This window comes from Salvelinus alpinus, chromosome 14 (assembly GCF_045679555.1).
Source record: "Salvelinus alpinus chromosome 14, SLU_Salpinus.1, whole genome shotgun sequence".
NCBI lineage: Eukaryota > Metazoa > Chordata > Actinopteri > Salmoniformes > Salmonidae > Salvelinus > Salvelinus alpinus.
This window is the reverse complement of record NC_092099.1, coordinates 9,025,716-9,040,534: the sequence shown is the minus strand read 5'-3', so window position 1 is coordinate 9,040,534 and position 14,819 is coordinate 9,025,716. Positions and strand designations below refer to the sequence as shown.

Genomic DNA, 14,819 nt, shown 5'->3' with positions numbered 1-14,819 from the left:
GCTTGTTATATGTGTACATTATCAGAACAGGTATTGAATGATCAATCAAACAAAATACAGACCCATTCTGTGATATATATATATATATATTTTACAATTTCCTCCACATCCTCACTTTATGTCAATATTGCAATTTTGCTGCGTGCTCAGCCTTGGTCTACATCACTCAACTTGGGAGTCCTGTAAGCCACATGAAACATATCGGTAGGTTGTTGAATTGTCATTATGTTTATCATGGATCCGATCCATACAAGACCATTTTGCTGTTCTCAGTTTAGCCCAGAGACTGAGAATCGGGCAGGGATTCTCTCTTTACATACAGTTGAAGTCGGAAGTTTACATACACTTAGGTTGGAGACATTAACACTTGTTTTTCAACCACTCCGCAAATTTCTTGTTAACAAACTATAGTTTTGAGAAGTCGGTTAGGACATCTACTTTGTGCATGACACAAGTCATTTTTCCAACAATTGTTTACAGACAGATTATTTCACTTATAATTCACTGTATCACAATTCCAGTGGGTCAGAAGTTTACATACACTAAGTTGACTGTGCCTTTAAACAGCTTGGAAAATTCCAGAAAAATTATGTCATGGCTTTAGAAGCTTCTGATAGGCTAATTGACATAATTTGAGTCAATTGGAAGTGTACCTGTGGATGTATTTCAAGGTCTACCTTCATACCACGTTCATCTTTACAAACAATAATACGCAAGTATAAACACCATGGGACCACACAGCCGTCATACCGCTCAGGAAGGAGACGTGTTCTGAACGTACTTTGGTGTGAAAAGTGCAAATCAATCCCAGAACAACAGCAAAGGACCTTGTGAAGAAGCTGGAGGAAACAGGTACAAAAGTATCTATATCCACAGTAAAACGAGTCCTATATTGACATAACCTGAAAGGCCGCTCAGCAAGGAAGAAGCCACTGCTCCAAAACCGCCATTAAAAAAAGCCAGACTACGGTTTGCAACTGCACATAGGGACAAATATCGTACTTTTTGGAGAAATTTCCTCTGGTCTGATGAAACAAAAATAGAACTGTTTGGCCATAATGACCACCGTTATGTTTGGAGGAAAAAGGGGATGCTTGTAAGTCGAAGAACACCATCCCAACCATGAAGCACGGGGGTGGCAGCATCATGTTGTGAGGGTGCTTTGCTGCAGGAGGGACTGGTGCACTTCACAAAATAGATGGCATCATGAGGGAGGAAAATTATGAGGATATATTGAAGAAACATCTCAAGACATCAGTCAGGAAGTTCAAGCTTGGGTCTCAAAAATGGGTCTTCCAAATGGACAATGACCCCAAGCATACTTCCAAAGCTGTGGCAAAATGGCTTAAGGACAACAAAGTCAAGGTATTGGAGTGGCCATCAAAAAGCCCTGACCTCAATCCTAGAGAAAATTTGTGGGCAGAAGTGAAAAAGCGTGTGAGAGCAAGGAGGCCTACAAACCTGACTCAGTTACACCAGCTCTGTCAGGAGGAATGGGCCAAAATTCACCACATTTATTGTGGGAAGCTTGTGGAAGGCTACCCGAAACGTTTGACCCAAGTTAAACAATTTAACGGCAATGCTACACTAATTAAGTGTATGTTAACTTCTGACCCACTGGGAATGTGATGAAAGAAATAAAAGCTGAATCCTTCTCTCTACTATTATTCTGACATTTCACATTCTTAAAATAAAGTGGTGATCCTAACTGACCTAAGACAGAGATTTTTTACTAGGATTAAATGTCAGGAATTGTGAAAAACTGAGTTTAAATGTATTTGGCTAAGGTTTTTGTAAACTTCCGACTTCAACTGTACAGTTAAGACAGTCTGTGGGGTTTCTACCCACTGTGTACATCAGCACCCGGGTCAAGCCATCCATGATTGTCCAGCATAGTTGTAGTCCTGACTCTACTATTCTTCACCTAGGTGGTGTAGGGATTTTAGCAGGGTTGGATAATCATGGACGGTGCGTGACCTGATTACCATTTTTTGTGTGAGATCCTCTCTTTCTCAGTTTTCTGGGCATGTGTGAGTTATGATGTTACTTACAGTGACATAGGCCTACCTTCACAATAAGCTACTCAAATGAATGTGTACATTTTTCTAAACCAACTTCCGTGAGGCTGAATTGTTGTTGTCTGTTGACTCCTGAAACACAGACACAGAGGTGGAGTTAGTGAATAGCCTAAATTCTATAAACTTGATAATGACATACAATGACCTACTCAAGAGGAAGGTGTCTGTCTGGCCATGGTTTCACTTCTGTGGCCATGCAGAGCAGAGGGGGGCTGGGATGGGTAGCCTAAGAGAAAATGGCATATAGGCAAATGCATATTAGTTCTCACATTTGGTGCCTGTTGGATGGGACAGAATGCTACTCTGATGAACACAGAAGTGCAAAATTGAGGGATGAACTAATTGCATTACCTAGAGTATGTGTGAAATTAGTTTAGACATCATTTTGGTGTAGTTTCAATGGGCCATTGTCAGATGGCAGCCAACTGCTGAGTGAAGGAAGGGCAGGGGGGAAAAAATGACATGTCCTCCTAAAACTACACAAAACCTGTTTGTGATATCGAAATTCTAACAACAACAGTTGTAGACTTATTTAGGAAAAGTCATGGATGGAGCGACATCCCACTGTGCAAAAACGTCATTTCAACAAAACAAATGTCGTGTGATGATGTTGAATCAACGTGAAAAAGGGAATTGTATAAAAAAAACGATAACCTTTAACCTAAATCCAATGACATGGTGTCATTTTTTTCTCACGGTGAATTCAGGTTAGTTGACAACTCAACCAAATGTTAATCAAAACTACACGTTTGAACTGATGTCTGTGCCCATGGGGGTGACTTTAAAAATGGCAGAGTAGTTAAATTCATATGACCTCAAAATGATCCTAGTTAGTTTTTAGTTTGTTATCTATGATTAATTTCTCTTCATTCATCTTTTAAATACTCACGTGGGTTTGTATGCTCCTGAAAGCGAAGGATTAGATGGGAGAGGCGGGACTTGCAGCGCTACGCAAACGCCCGTTGACGCACGGTAGTGCATGTACATTTATTTTGCAACGCTGGCGCATACAAGGTGGCCGATCTGGTTTGGGTGTAACATATTGACTACATCGGCCACGCGCAGGCCTTCACGTGCGTGTAGATTTTTTCCATCCACACTAGACACACAGGTTAAAGTATCAAAACCAACTGTGAATCAACTATATTAATTTGGGGGCATGTCGAAACATTCATGGACATTTAGCTAGCTTGCTATTGCTAAGTAATTGGTCCTATGAGATTAAAAATTGATTATTATTTTACCTGAAATACATATGGTCCTATTTTTTGCTGGATCTCTGTAGAAGTTTGCCCCGAAGTCATATAAAATCATGTTTCTCTACAATAACAATTCATCCACAGATAAAAAGGAAAACCTAGTTAGTTTTTAGTTAATTATCCGTAATTAATCTCTTCTCGTTTGTCTTTCAAGCATCCACGTCGGTTTGTATCTTCCTGATACCCTTTATGGGGGGGGGGGACTTGCAGCGCATGGAGGCTCTCAAATAGAAACCAGTTCAATTTTAGGCTTGGCTATGTAGATGCTCATTCACATGCGTAACATGTATGTGTAAATGTCTTTTGCAACGCTCGCGCACGCAACGTTGCCGATGTGGTTTGCGTGTTAGGCAACGTGGTAGTGTTATTATGGGTAAAGCAGTGATTTACTCACTGAGCTATATGTTAAATTACTTAAAATGGATTGACCTCACCACACAGTTAGCCATGCTAGCTATGGCTAACTAGCCAGCCAAACTTGTATAGTTAGCGAGCAACTACTACACTTTTTGTAGCGCAGCCGTGCACGTCTCCAGAATCAACGTGGTGTCCCAGCTGTGTTGACATTTCACCTATCCACTCATCAGAATAATTTAGCTATTTTCTTACTCACCGTTTCACCAGCGTCAGCCCATCCCACATCTCCCAAGAGTCGAAGTGCATTGCAGACGCATTAAGCCACAGTAGCAACAGGTTGTAAACAGCAATGAGCCCACACGTGTTAGGTCTAGGGTCTAACATGTTTGTGGGTAGGTGGTTCCAAATTAACTAATGCCAGCCCTATAACTGACACGTAAATCAGAAATAACTTAGCTACATGTCATTGACACTGATTTCCACAAAGTTCCCACTTTGGATTTCTCACTTCAAGCCCAAATATATCATACTTTGACTAAAATGATGACTTGCAGACTTAAATCTTTGTGCAACATCATGGGTAAGCTTTTGGTGAATTTTTGGCGGGTGTGGCGTTAAAGGCTCTTCATTTTGATCGCCCTGTCCCAGCTGGAATCATTCTTCCAGTATCATGTTGCCATTAATGAAGTGAAAATATTCCCGCTCGGTTTGAGGCTATCATTCCGTGTCCCACCCCACACCATTCCTTTACAATAATGTTTTCCTGCTCTAGCGTTTTAAGTGGCAAGACCTCTGCCTCTTTCCTGGAAAGGGAGTTTGTGAGCCATCCAGCTCTGCACAGGGAGCAAAAAGAAACAAACTCTCACACAACCCCTCACTGCTCTGCACACTTATTTTAGAGAGATTGTATAAGATGTGTACTACAACTACTACTATTTTGCATTGTTTACCAACTTGCAACCTACAATTCAATAATAGCAACATATTCAATGTAAAAAAAGAGAAACCAATATGAAATCATTGGAAAACATCATATTGTCATGTTTTTGCAAAAATTAGGCATCAATTGGTTGATGCCTAATTTTTGCAAAAACACTGCATTCAATGGGAAAAGATGGGAAAAGATGAGGGTCACACGGTTGACGCTTATGCTAATACAGTCCAGTTAATGGAAAAATATGAAAATATGAGACTCACAGACAGAAAGACATCTCTCTTTCGCTCTTCTCTAATTGCCCCTTCTCTCTCTTCTCTCTCTCTCTCTTCTCGCTCTCTCTCTCTCTCCCTCCCTCCCTCTCTACTTATTTTTACCTCCCTGTGTCTCTTTCTCTCTACCACTTTATCCCCCTTCTTCTCTTTTCCTCCCCCTTCTTTCACCCCTCCACCCTCTTTCTCCCTCCCTCCTTCATCTTCTCCATTTCTCTCTCCCCTTTTCTCTCCATCCCCCATTATCTCTCCCCCTCCCTCACTCTCCCCCTTTTCTCTCCATCCCCCATTCTCTCTCCCTTCTTATTTTCCTCCGTCCCCCTCTTCTCATCTCTCTTTCCCTCCTCTCTCTCCCTCCTCTCTCCCACCTCCACAGACAGGATACTGACGCACAAAGATACATCAAGGGCATTGATGTATAAAGTCAATACATTGCATTCAAGGCAAGAAAGTTGGTGATACAGCTGCAATGGACAGACACAGACAGAAAGAGAGGCAGGCAGGCAGGCTGTGGTGGTGGTGGGAGAGATTATGGAGAGAGAGAGAAGGGAGAGAGATGAGAAGGGGGAGGAAGGGAGGGAAAAAGGGAGTGAGAAAGAATGGTGGGGGGAGGGAGAGAGAGAAAGGGAAAGGGAAAGGAGGAAGGGGAGAGAGTCAACAGACAAAAAGGTGGGAGAGAGGAGGGAGAGAGAGAAATGAGAGGAGGTGGAGGAGAAAGAGGGAGAGAGAATGGGAGAGGGAGGGAGGGGGAGAGAGAGGGAGAGGGTGAAGGAGGGAGGGAGGGGAGAGAGAATATTTAAAAAATGCTATAGATGGAAGGAAAGTAGTGTGGAAACCTACCAAAAAACAATGAGGCAACAACAAATTCAATCCCTTTTAGACAACTTCCTGGACAAAACGTTTCACTGTAATAGTGAAGTTGTAAACTTGGTAGTAGAAAACCTAAACCTCTCAGATTTCCTTTAAAAAAAAAATGTCAAGCAGAAAACATAAGAAAATTAACAACAATGACAAACGGTTTGATGAAGAATGCAAAAAACTTAAGAAAGAAATTGAGAAACCTATCCAACCAAAAACATAGAGACCCAGAAAACCTGAGCTTAAACCTGAGATTCACTGTGGTGAATCACTATAACAATACAGAATTACACTACGGAAAAAGAAGGAACAGCACATCAGAAATCAGCTCAATATAATTGAAGAATCCATAGACTCTAACCACTTCTGGGAAGATTGTAAAACACTAAACAAACAACAACACGAAGAGTTATCTATCCAAAACGGAGATGTATGGGTAAACCAGTTCTCCAAACTGTTTGGCCCTATTTATTTATTTATTTTATTTAACCTTTATTTAACCAGGGAGGCCAGTTGAGAAAAAGTTCTCATTTACAACTGCGACCTGGACAAGATAAAGCAAAGCAGTGCGACAAAAAAAAAAACACAGAGTTACACATTGGATAAACAAAAGTACAGTCAATAACACAATAGAAAAATATATGTACAGTGTGTGCAAATGTTGTAAGGTTAAGGAGGTAAGGCAATAAATAGGCCATAGTGGCGAAATAATTACAGTTTAGCATTAACACTGGAGTGATATATGTGAAGATGATGATGTGCAAGTAGAGATACTGTGGTGCAAAAGAGCAAAAAATAAATAACAATATGGGGATGAGGTAGTTGGGTGTGCTATTTACAGATTGTCTGTGTACAGGTACAGTGATCTGTAAGCTGCTCTGACAGCTGATGCTTAAAGTTAGTGAGGGAGATATAAGTCTCCAGCTTCAGTGATTTTTGCAATTCGTTCCAGTCATTGGCAGCAGAGAACTGGAAGGAAAGGCAGCCAAAGCAGGTGTTGGCTTTGGGGATGACCCGTGAAATATACCTGCTGGAGCGCGTGTTACGGGTGGGTGTTGCTATGGTGACCAGTGAGCTGAGATAAGGCAGGGCTTTACCTAGCAAAGACTTATAGATGACCTGGAGCCAGTGGGTTTGGCGACGAATATGTAGCGAGGGCCAGCCAATGAGAGCATACAGGGTGCCGTGGTGGGTAGTATATGGGGCTTTGGTGACAAAACGGATGGCACTGTGATAGACTACATCCAATTTGCTGTAGAGTAGAGTAGAGTGTTGGAGTAGAGTGTTGAGGCTATTTTGTAGATGACATCGCCGAAGTCAAAGATCGGTAGGATAGTCAGTGTTACAAGGGTATGTTTGGCAGCATGAGTGACGGAGGCTTAGTTGCGAAATAGGAAGCCGATTCTAGATTTAATTTTGGATTGGAGATCCTTAATGTGAGTCTGGAAGGAGAGTTTACAGTCTAACCAGACACCTAGGTATTTGTAGTTGTCCACATATTCTAAGTCAGAACCGTCCAGAGTAGTGATGCTAGGCGGGCGGGCAGGTGCGGTTAGCAATCGGTTGAAGAGCATGCATTTAGTTCTCCTAGCATTTCAGTGCAGTTGGAGGCCACGGAAGGAGTGTTGTATGGCATTGAAGCTCGTTTGGAGGTTTGTTAACACAGTGTTCAAGGAAGGGCCAGATGTATACAGAATCGTGTTGTCTTTATAGAGGTGGATCAGAGAATCACCAGCATCAAGAGCGACATTGTCACGTTCCTGACCTTATTTCCTTTGTTTAGCCTTGTTTAGTTGGTCAGGACGTGAGCTGGGTGGGCATTCTATGTTATGTGTTTCTATGTTGGGTTCATTGTATTAGCCTGATATGGTTCTCAATCAGGGGCAGGTGTTTTACGTTTCCTCTGATTGAGAACCATGTTAAGGTAGGCTGTTCTCACTGTTTGTTTGTGGGTGATTGTTGCTGTGTCTGTGTTTGTTCGCCACACGGTACTGTTTCGTTTCGTTTCGTTCGTTCGTTCGTGTGTTCCTTCCTGTTCGTGCGTTCATGTTTTATGTTCTCAAGTTCAGGTCTGTTCACGTCGTTTTTGTTATTTTGTATTTTGTTTAAGTGTTCTTCATTACGTCGCTTAAAGAAATAAAATATGGATACATACCACGCTGCATATTGGTCCGATCCTTGCTCCTCCTCAAACGAGGAGGAAGACGAACGTTACGGACATCATTGATATATACAGAGAAAAGAGCCTATAAAAAAGAACAAACAGCAAAAACATATACATGATCAAACACAAATAAAGAGAATCAACTATTGAAGACTGCCAGAACCCACTGGATTCTCCAATTACATTGAATGAACAACAGGACAAAATACCAACCCTACAACCCAAAAAGGCCTGTGGTGTTGATGGTATCCTAAATGAATTGGCTAAACTTAAACTCTTACTCATCATCCTTAGCTCTGGCATTTCCCCCAATATTTAGAACCAAGGACTGATCACCCCAATCCACAAAAGTGGAGGCAAATTTGACCCCGATAACTACCGTGGGATATGCGTCAACAGCAACTTTGGGAAAAGACTCTGCATTATCATTAACAGCAGACTTGTACATTTCCTCAGTAAAAACAATGTACTGAGCAAATGTCAATTTGGCTTTTTACCAAGTTACCATACGACAGACCATATAGTCACCCTGCACACCTTAATCGACAAAGAAACAAACCAAAACAAAGGCAAAGTCTTGTCTTGATCTGTTGATTTCAAAAAATATTTTTACTCAATTTGGCATGAGGACCTGCTATACAAATGGATGGAAAGGGGTGTTGGGGGATGAACATACGACCTTATAAAATCCATGTATACAAACAACAAGTGAGCATTTAAAATTGGAAAAAAACACACACATTTCTTTCCACAGGGCTGTGGAGTGAGACAGGGATGCAGCATAAGACTCAACCTTTTCAACATATATATCAAAGAATTGTTGAGGGCACTAGAACAGTCTGCAGCACCCAGGCTCACCCTACTAGAATCTGAAGTCCAATGCCTACTGTTTGCTGATGAGCTGGTGATTCTGTCCCCAACCAAGGAGGGCCTACAACAGCACCTAGATCTTCTGCACATATTCTGACAGACCTGGGCCCTGACAGTGAATCTCAGTAAGACAAAAATAATGGTGTTCCAAAAAAGGTCCAGTTGCCAAGGCCACAAATACAAATTCCATCTAGACACAGTTGCCCTAGAGCACACAAAAAACGATACATACCTCGGCCTAAACATCAGCGCCACAGGTAACTTGCACAAAGCTGTGAACGATCTGCCATCAAAAGGAACATAAAATTCGACATACCATCTGGCTAAAAATACTTGAATCAGTTATAGAACCCATTGCCCTTTATGGTTATGAGGTCTGGGGTCCGCTCACCAACCAAGAATTAAAAAAATGGGACAAACACCAAATTGAGACTGCATGCAGAATTCAGTAAAAAATATCCTCTGTGCACAACGTAAAACAACAAATAATGCACGCAGAGCAGAATTAGGCCGATACCCGCTAATTATCAAAATCCAGAAAAGAGCTGTTAAATTCTACAACCACCTAAAAGCAAGCTGGTCCTGGGGCTCTGTTCACAAACACAAACAGACCCCACAGAGCCCCAGGACAGCAACACAATTATTTAATTTTTGAATTTAACTAGGAAAGTCAGTTAAGAACAAATTCTTATTTACAATGACGGCCTAGGAACAGTGGGTTAACTGCCTTGATCAGGGGCAGAACAACAGATTTTTACCTTGTCAGCTCGGGGATTCTAGAAACCATTTGGTTACTGGCCCAACGCTCTAACCACTGGGATACAGAATCATGCGAAAACAAAAAGATAATTAATTGACAGTGTAAAGAATCAACAAAAAACAGAGCAAACTAAAATGCTATTTAGCCCTAAACAGAGAGTACTGTACACAGTGGCAGCATACCTAACCACTGTGACTGACCCAAACTTAAGGAAAGCTTTGACTATGTACAGACTCAGTGAGCTAGCCTTTGCTATTGAGAAAGGCCGCCGTAGGCAGACCTGGCTCTCAAGAGAAGACAGGCTACGTGCACACTGACCACAAAATGTGGTGGAAACTGAGCGGCACTTCCTAACCTCCTGCCAAATGTATGACCATTAGAGACAAGTATGTATATCCCTCAGATTACACAGACTCACAAAGAATTTGAAAACAAACCCAATTTTGATAAACACCCGTATCTATTGGGTAAAATACCACAGTGTGCCATCACAGCAGCAATATTTGGGACCTGTTGCCACAAGAAAAGTGCAACCAGTGAAGAACAAACACCATTGTAAATATAACACATATTTATGTTTATTTATTTCCCCTTTTGTACTTTAACTATTTGCACATAATATGACATTTGAAATGTCTTTATTCTCTTGGAACTTTTGTGAGTGTAATGTTTACTGTACATTTTTTTATTTTTTATTTTACTTTTGTTTATTATCTATTTCACTTGCTTTGCCAATGTAAACTTATGTTTCCCATGCCAATAAAGCCCTTAAATTGAAATTGAACTGAGAGATAGGAGGGGAGAGAGATAGGGGGAGAACGAGAGAGAGTGTGGAGGGGGTAAAAGAAAGGTGAGGGAGAGAAAAGAGGAGGGGGTATAAAAAGGAGAGAGAATAAGGGAGGGAGGGAGAAAGACAACATTTTCTTTTACCTTTGACTGCCATGTATTGACATAAGCTTCAACCCTTTTGACACTCATCTTTTCCCATTGAACACAATGTATTAACTCTCATCTTTTTCCATTGACTGCAATGCATTGACATGAGCATCAACCCTGTGACACTAATCTGTTCCCATTGAGTGCAATATATTACCATAAGCGTCAATAGGTTGAAACTCATCTTTTCCCATTGAATGCAATGTATTGGCATAAGCGTCAACCCATTGACACTCATATTTTCTATTGACTGCAACATATTGACATCAGCATCAATTGGTTGACGCTCATCTTTTTCCATTGGCACCTCAAAGCTTGCTGGGAGCATGGCCAGTTGACATAAGCATCAATAGGTTGATGCCTAACTTTTAGCAAAAACATGACAGGGTGTTTTGCGGCTGATAATGGGCTGGAGAAACAGTGGCATGTCCAAGAGAAACAGTGTGCTTTGTGTGCTTGTGAAGCAGTTAGCTGTTAGGCAAAGAGGAGTGCCAACTAGGGAGCAATGCAGGCATGTGGCAGTTTGCAATCCCCATCACTCTCTCTGTGGCAGAGAGCGGGCACTTACACCCACTGAACATTTTATTAAAACCACAAAACAAGAGCTATCTTAACAAGAGCTATTCTCATCTTCCTAGTTGATGCAGGTGTCACACTTGGGGTAGAATGCTGGCAGGGTTTTTTGTGTACAGTTTCCCTGTGTGGCTGCCCTAGTGATTTAACAATGTGTCACTGACGAGCATTCAGGTATATTCCCCAAAATACTGACCAGTAGAAAAGCAAACAAAGATGGTCAGTGGCAGGAATCTATTATCTTAGCCAGGGGAGTTTGAAAAAAATCCCTAGAGTTATGGAAACAATTGGGTAAATCTTAAATGTCACAAAATATGACAGGAAGAATAGCACGCGAGATTCTTCTCTATACAAAACACTTCCTTACCATGGACTTCCATGTCACATCAGGTAAGAGCACCCCCTACGTTTTCCAAGCCGATCTGATAAGAGGTGAACTGCATCTCCCTGGAGCTATGGTGTGTGTGCAGTATCTGAGCGTTTCCAATCCACAGCACAGAATAACTGATGTAACACTGCCACATACTGGACGATTGATGACAATGACCATAGACGTGAAAAATGCTACAAAGCTTAGCCTTTACATCAGAGGAGGCTGGTGGGAGGAGCTATAGGAGGACGGGCTCATTGTAATGGAATGGAATCAATGGAACGGAGTCAATCGCGTTGTTTCCATGTGTTTGGTACCATTCCATTGATACCATTCTAGCCATTACAATGAGCCCATCCTCCTATAGCTCCTCCCACCAGCCTCCTCTGCTTTACATCCCATGAATGATACAAAGTGACGGTGCCGCACTACAAATAGGTGGAGTAGTTAGCCACCATGCCCAAAATAGGGGAGGGTTGCGTGGTTTTTTATTGGGCACGAGAGGGTAGTGCATTTTATCCCTGTTTCATTCGTTCTTTTGCAGGTTTTACTATATAATTTCTTCCATCCTAGCCACATTTCCTCATCTGCTTGCATGCACCATCCCTATATCAAGGTGTATCCTACCTCGACTACCCTACAACACCACAATGCAATGAATAATTGAATTATTGTTTTCAAGTGAGTACAAAATTCGCAAAAGCCCTGTGATTTGAATGTTTCATTCCATTTGGATCAGCTGTGGGTCTCCTCTCCATAGTTCATAAGGTCTAGGAAGGCACAGTAGCAGGCCAGTCTGGCTGTATTTTTACTTCTGACACTGGGATGCGCTGTCTGTTGCAGACCATCATTCTCCCAAGTCGTCCTATAATAATGTGGCAACATATGCTCCCAGCAGGCCCAGTTGTTCAGGAAAGCTTAAGGAGCGCTCTCCCTCCTCTCCAATCCGAGCAGCTATTCCTTGCTCACCTACAGTTGCAGTCGGAAGTTTACATACACTTAGGTTGGAGTCAATAAAACTCGTTTTTCAACCACTCCGCAAATTTCTTGTTAACAAACTATAGTTTTAGCAAGTCGGTTAGGAGATCTACTTTGTGCATGACACAAGTCATTTTTCCAACAATTGTTTACAGACAGATTATTTCACTTATAATTCACTGTATCACAATTCCAGTGGGTCAGAAGTTTACATACACTAAGATGACTGTGCCTTTAAACAGCTTGGAAAATTCCAGAAAATTATGTCATGGCTTTAGAAGCTTCTGATAGGCTAATTGACATCATTTGAGTCAATTGTGGATGTATTTCGATTCCTACCTTCAAACTCAGTGCCTCTTTGCTTGACATCATGGGAAAATCAAAAGAAATCAGCCAACACCTCAGAAAAAAAATTGTAGACCTCCACAAGTCTGGTTCATCCTTGGGTGCAATTTACAAATGCCTGAAGGTACCACGTTCATCTGTACAAACAATAGTACACAAGGATAAACACCATGGGACCACGCAGCCATCATACCGCTCAAGAAGGAGACGCGTTCTGTCTCCTAGAGATGAACGTACTTTGGTGCGAAAAGTGCAAATCAATCCCAGAACAACAGCAAAGGACCTTGTGAAGATGTTGGAGGAAACAGGTACAGAAGTATCTATATCCACAGTAAAATGAGTCCTATATCGACATAACCTGAAAGGCCGCTCAGCAAGGAAGAAGCCACTGCTCCAAAACCGCCAGACTACGGTTTGCAACAAAAAGCCAGACTACGGTTTGCAACTGCACATGGAGAAATGTCCTCTGGTCTGATGAAACAAAAATAGAACTGTTTGGCCATAATGACCGTCGTTATGTTTGGAGGAAAAAGCGGGAGGCTTGCAAGCCGAAGAACACCATCCCAACGTGAAGCACGGGGGTGGCAGCATCATGTTGTGAGGGTGCTTTGCTGCAGGAGGGACTGGTGCAATTCACAAAATAGATGGCATCATGAGGACGGACAATTATGTGGATATATTGAAGCAACATCTCTAAACATCAGTCAGGAAGTTAAAGCTTGGTCGCAAATGGGTCTTCCAAATGGACAATGACCCCAAGCATACTTCCAAAGTTGTGGCAAAATGGCTTAAGGATAACAAAGTCAAGGTATTGGAGTGGCCATCACAAAGCCCTGACCTCAATCCTATAGAAAATTTGTGGGCAGAAGTGAAAAACTGTGTGTGAGCAAGGAGGCCTACAAAACCTAACTCAGTTACACCAGCTCTGTCAGGAGGAATGGGTCAAAATTCACACGATTTATTGTGGGAAGCTTGTGGAAGGCTACCCAAAACATTTGATGCAAGTTAAACAATTAAAGGCAATGCTACCAAATACTAATTGAGTGTATGTAAACCTCTGACCCACTGGGAATGTGATGAAAGAAATAAAAGCTGAAATAAATTATTCTCTCTACTATTATTCTGACATTTCACATTCTTAAAATAAAATGGTGATCCTAACTGACCTAAGACAGGAAATTTTTACTAGGATTAAATGTCAGGAATTGTGAAAAACTGAGTTTAAATGTATTTGGCTAAGTTGTATGTAAACTTCCAACTTCAACTGTAAATATTTATAATTGAACTTTTAAAATGTATTACCTTTTATATGTGGCATAAACAGAACCAGTCACAATGTTTTGTTATCAAGGGAAAAAATGTCAAGACATCATGGGAAAGCATGCAGTTAATTAGGCTACAGATTAAATAAATAATCAACTTCACAGGGTTCTGAAAGTGCACAGTGATGAGCTTGATGCTCCTTTCAATAATAATTGGGGGTCTTACGCTGGTGACATGATGATCAATGATTGGCTACCTTTTGACAAATAAAAGTAATCTCTCACTTTTGTTTATAATAATCTCATCGTGTATAGGCTATACCCGCACTGTACCTACAGGCTGTTGACTAGAACACACCAGGGGGCACATTCACTACACCTACAATATGCAGCAATATGCAGCATTTTTTTGTGACAAAACCATCACTAGGCCTAGAGTTGAAAATATGATGGAAACCCATTTAGCTTGTATTTTTTATTCAGTACAAGGGAATTTTACTGCAGAAGTAAATTGTATGTGCGCTACGTATTTACACACAGATTTTTATCCTAACAAGTCAATTTGATGAAACACAAATCTGTTGTGTTTTTATGCCAATTTTTGAATATTCGCATGGAAATCTGTTGCCAATTGGATGGGAACCTAACTATAGACACCTTAAAGACTGGCAAGTGCTCTCTAAACTTGCAACTGGTGAATCTTCTTCTGTGAATAAAAAATACATACAGTTACAACTTGTAACTTGTGCCAAAATGGTTGTAGTTGTAAATCTGGGGTTACCTGTGTTTGTGTCTATGCAAGA

General features: G+C 41.3%; 1 long non-coding RNA gene across 1 annotated transcript; it reads right to left on the bottom strand.

Moving 5' to 3' along the window:
• Positions 1-2,021: 2,021 nt before the first annotated feature.
• On the bottom strand, positions 2,022-4,076 carry LOC139538173 (uncharacterized). Its single transcript, XR_011667679.1, has 3 exons — positions 3,951-4,076; positions 2,228-2,304; positions 2,022-2,150 (listed from the first exon to the last, which is right to left on the bottom strand). It is a non-coding gene; the product is annotated as an uncharacterized lncRNA (long non-coding RNA).
• Between the last annotated feature and the right edge of the window lie 10,743 nt (positions 4,077-14,819).